Source organism: Papaver somniferum, chromosome 7, assembly GCF_003573695.1.
Source record: "Papaver somniferum cultivar HN1 chromosome 7, ASM357369v1, whole genome shotgun sequence".
Classification (NCBI taxonomy): domain Eukaryota; kingdom Viridiplantae; phylum Streptophyta; class Magnoliopsida; order Ranunculales; family Papaveraceae; genus Papaver; species Papaver somniferum.
This window is the reverse complement of record NC_039364.1, coordinates 4,856,480-4,862,024: the sequence shown is the minus strand read 5'-3', so window position 1 is coordinate 4,862,024 and position 5,545 is coordinate 4,856,480. Positions and strand designations below refer to the sequence as shown.

The following is a 5,545-nucleotide window of genomic DNA, read 5'->3' as shown; positions in this document are numbered from 1 at the left end:
TAAAAAGAGATATAGGATTCTGTGTAACATTCAGATCATCGATAAAATCTCACTGAAATCCACTAAGATATAAAATCTATCACCATTAGCATGTTAATCATTTGTGCATTTGATATAGAATCAAATTAAACCAGAACATGACTTCTACAGAACCTTAACTAGATAAGAAACTTTTAATACTACTCCTTGAATCAATAAGAAAATGTGGCAGTTATTTTGACACAAATAAGCTGTTGAAGAACTAAGCAAACCTGCAACACTAAACGTCAAAAATTTAGCATGAGCATTGGGGTTTTTTTCGTCATAGTATATTTCAGAGAATCCCGGGTGCAACATGCAGATAATACAAAACAAAACAAAAAAATGAACAAATAGATGTAGAGGGTGCGCACTTAACAACTATGTTAATACCGAGTCCCTAAATTATTGATAACCGGACACAAACCTACTTTTTCATGGGAATTACATAGGTGCACCAATATGTACGCCCCTGCGAAACATGCATAAAATTGATCATTCATAACCACACACAAACCTATTTTTTCATGGGAATTACACGGGTGCACCAATATGTACACCCCTACAAAACATGCATAAAATTTTCTACCTAGGCACCAATCGTATCCATATTGGATAAACATAATATGGAAACACAGATGGATTTGAACCATCAGCCTCCGCAAACCTTGTTATGGGCTTGGGCACTCTACCATTTTGAGGTTATGAGTTCCTAAATTTAATACGTAAAACCAAAAATGATTGACGTCAAAGACACATCAGCAATAATACTGTTTTGAACCATCAATAACACGTGTACAACTATGGACACGCAATCAACAGATATGCATCAATGTAGACATTAACAATAAACAGGTGTATAATTATGTACACATCAAGAATCATTATGAACTAACCGCAGTCACACTGACATCCTTATACACAAGGTCCTTCAGTAAACTATGAACTCTTAATCATAAAAAATAGAGAACTTGTAGGCAAGAGTTTAATCGTTTGACAGGGAATATGGGCAATGAGTTAAAGTAATGAAAACCACATCAACTGCTGGCACTGCAATAAATCCAGTAGTAATTAACGAAAGTTCAATGAGACGGTGATATCCTTGCTCAGAAGCGATAAGATGTGGTTGGTAAGATCAGCTTCAGTAATTTGATTCAAAAAGAATTGACATGTGGTACGACTATGTGCACATTAACGATCAACATGTGTACGATTAATATACTTTACCAACACCAGCTCCATTAGTCAACCACTCCTAACCCTGTTGTTGCAAACAGCTATATCACCTTAACCAATCAACTCAAATCTTCTATCCGTTGTTGTAGATTTCTATATGTATGACATATTAGTACAAAAAATAAAAAAAATATCTTCGATTCAGGAAGTCAGGTCTCGTAGAGGCCGATATGGATCACTGTGGTGACTCCTCAAGTCAGGAAGAAATCTTTAAATGCAAAATACTAGTTTGATATCTATAGTTTCAGGTTCATAATCAATGTAGAAACAAAGTGCACGAACTGGTGTACTTAAAAGTACATTGCGTACAATTGGTGCACAAATAAGTACATTGGAAATGCACATAAAGATTCTACTAGATTATCTTCACAGATTTTACAAGGAAATGAATAAGTGGTTAGAGAGGCTACATTTGAAGAATTTATCTTGCCAACTTTACTATTGTGAGATGCAACTCGTTTTGTTAATGCCGATATTGTTACCTACAAAAATAAAATGTAAGAAATCATGGCACACCAAGATGGGATGAAAGAAAATATAAGACAAATAAAATAGATTGAAGAACAAGGGTAACGAGAAAAATAGCAGAGAGCACAAAATAGATTTTGCACATTGATCATTTGTAGACTTCTCAAAATCAAAGTATAAACTAATCAAACTACTGGTGTCTCTTAGAGTAGCTTCAACTCAGATTAACCTATGTTGAATGATGCCAAAAAATCACCTAAACATAAATCCACAAAAAAAATTCTCCAACTTCAATGCGTCTCTTAGATATGATCCTCATAATCTTCGACCTGAAAATTAAAATATTAGACTTCAATTAGTTGCTTTGAAGAAAAATATATAAATAAAAAACAACTACATTGCAAAGCTCAACATCAAAAAGAACAACACATGCACAACTATGTACACCATAATAGTTAAAATGTGTACAACTTGCAGTTTTTTCTTAATGAGGACCACTATTTAGATAGACGTCAACATCGATAAGAGATGCTAACTATATATTACCATACAACATGCAGTTTTTCCTACATATATTCACATTTGATAGTACACATGGTGGGAATGCGATGATTTAACTGCTGCACTATTATGTGCACCCATATAATTGGTGTACAAGAAAATACACCGATTAATTCTTATTTTTAGGATTAAGCATAATCGATAGATTGAGCAGTGAACCCAATTAAATCCCATATCCACTCAAACCGTTGGTTATGAACCGCTTAATCTACACAGTCATGGTGATAGCTAAAAAAAATTGATTGCGGTATAGTAAATTAGTAGCGCCTCATTTTTATATAATTACGACACAGTTGTGAGTGACGCACTGATGCACTCTAAGGACTTAATAAGTTTGTTTCTTTATAGGTGATACGTATACGATAAACAAGGGGCAAGAACGTTGTTATGTGTTTGGCCCAACGGTTAAGATCAAGTCTAATAAATAATCGTTTATTGTTTAGCATCTGGACATAAGAGATTGCGGGAGTCAGCAAATATGCATGTACCGGAAACACTTCGTTACTTTCAAAATCAAACAACTAGATATTATGCGTAAAATTATTTACTAGATTGTTGCTCCTAATCTAGAAAACTAACTACTTCTACAGCTGATGCAAGCCTGGGCTTTGCCCCTACAAATTGACCGATGTAATTATGAAGAACTCTTAGGAGACATTTTTTAGGCAAGTAATGGAGATTAATTATTCATGTTCAGGTTCTCAACTTGGTATTTAAATAGTTTTTGTTGTACTATTGATTGATTAAGAATGAACCAGACACGTTAGATTGCAAGCAGCATACTGACATACTAGAAGCGAAATGGGCTATCCATTAAACACATTTTATGGCTAACACAAACTTCGGCAAAAGTACAGGTTAATCATTTGCAAACTGCAGGACCTATATGTATCAGCAAAAAACTGATGAACGAATTACAAACCTGTTGATTAATCCGTGCACTACCCCAAGTAACCGAATTATGTTGGAACATTATCCATCACAACACTCTTATTACCCAATGATGATCCGGGAGCAAGAGTTGTTCCATCGTTTGACATGCCAGGAATGGAGTTGTGGAGTTGTTTTTGAGGGGTATGTAGAAAAATGCAAGAAAAGGTTAACATCAATAATAAAATTCCTCTTAGATACAATGCATACAGTGCACAATAGAAACCAATTCTCAAAGAATGTTTGATAAAAATCATTCGTTTTGGACCCTAATTTCGATTTTCATTTCCATATCATAAACTCTATAAGGCATCTCTATTTCCAAAAATGTAAAGACGTATCATAAATTGCATGAACCAAATCATTATCAATATCGTGTAAACCAATCTCCAATTCAATATAAACGAATCCACCAGAATCCCCAAATCCAACAAACCAAAATAAAAACAAGATCCAATTTCCAATTCAATGTATAGTCAATCAAACAAAAAGATAAATAAAATACTTACGAACTTCAAGATCTCTCCTACATAACTCATCGTTTCTCCATAGACACGCAAATAAACTTGAATCCTATTGATTGTACAGGTTCAGAATGACAAGAATCATCATCAAATAAACTGACCGAAACATTAAATGTGAACTAAAAGGGGATTTTGAAGAGAAATCGTAGTTGTTAGGCTTTCTAGAGAAGATTGATTCTCACATACACAAGTTCTGGATCTCCTACCCCAAATCTGATATATACATAAACCTTTCCACCGATCTGGTGCCTTCTCTCTTAATTTCTAGTGTTTCAGAGAAAAATTAGATCTAGAAGAACAACATATTGAGAGAGAAAGCAAAGAAATTCGTAAGGTTAATCAAGCTGAAACTAAAACCGAAAGTTTGTTGTAGAGCTCTGTCGATTAAAAGAGGATGAAGAAATGATTTAGTCCCAAATCAGTCTTGTTGTTTCTACATAAGGGTCATTTCTGTAAACATAAAAAATAATTTGGACCGAATCGTTTGGAAAAGGACCGACTCGTTCTAGATTGAGTAAATTTGGACTTCCCAGTACTAGGCTTGAGATGGTAGGATTAAAGCGTCCAAAGCCCAATAACTATAGGACTAAATATCAATTTCTACTAAAATTAATTACCCCAAATACTAACTTACCCCAAGTGATGCTTCTATCCTCGAATCTTATGTTGCGATAAATACAAATAGTTTTTACTTCTTTATCAAATTTACTTACTTGCTAATTATGTACAGTATGATTAAAAACTCAAAAATGATTCCATTGCTTCAGTTTTCTGTGTAAAAAAGATGGAAAGTTGTGAGAGATCTTAAAATCTAAGCTTTTGATAATAACCGCAACTATTTTTCTATTTCCACCTACACTTCTTACCGTGTCTCTTTTTTTTTTGAATCCGTATGGTGCTGATGAGTGTCGAAGTCGGATCACTGGTGTCATCACCCAACAAATTTATATTTATACGTACTACATTGATATTGATTATTGTGTCTCTTCACTTCCACACGATGAGAATGCACTTCCTCACGATGAGAATGCTGAATCCCAAAATTTATTATTTTGTTTGCAGTAATAATAAGGTGAATACGTATGATTCTATAGATTGTTTCAAATGAAAAACTCTCAAGCGGAAACCTGATACTTGTTTAAAGTAAATAATGCAACATGATGCATCTTGCTCATTTCATGTATTTTTGACGTTTTTATCATTACTATAGTTTAGACGACAAAAATTATGGTATTCATAAAAAAAATCTTTTTAGCCCCTCCAAACATAGATTCCTGGTTCCGTTGCAGCTAGCTTAGTTGTACATTTCAGGTGCCCGATTGCACCCAGCTGGGCGTCTCTCATCACCGGTTTCGGTTTCGCACACGAGAAACATAAATCTGTCTCATGCATTCATGCACTTATGTTTCCTGCGTATTGATCAGACCAAAACGTTTTAATTTAATTGTGATTTATGGTTCTTTATCTTTTTGTAACTCCTTACTCAGGGAAAGAAGTTATCTATAAAACCACACCATTCCCCTCTTGAATTTTATATATCAGAAGCTTCTGCATCCATTGATTAATAAGGGTTTTAAGCATCAAATTAAGAAGCACAAACATGGTCCTATCAAAAGCAATGTTGATTGTTGTAATTTTTTGTTAAATTTTTTTCAAATTTGTTGGTGAAATTAGTCTGTGAGGGATCTAATTTGATGATCTTTTTTTGGTCAAAGACTTTATGATTTTTGAACTAATTTTTCATTTGAAGTTTGAACTAATTTTTCATTTTTAAACTTATAAGTTAATGCTTAACTGGATAGCATAAG

At 33.8% G+C, this 5,545-nt stretch overlaps 1 non-coding gene across 1 annotated transcript; it reads right to left on the bottom strand.

Moving 5' to 3' along the window:
• Nucleotides 1-200: 200 nt before the first annotated feature.
• Nucleotides 201-340, bottom strand: LOC113300906. Its single transcript, XR_003336008.1, has one exon. It is a non-coding gene; the product is annotated as a small nucleolar RNA snoR134 (small nucleolar RNA).
• Between the last annotated feature and the right edge of the window lie 5,205 nt (nt 341-5,545).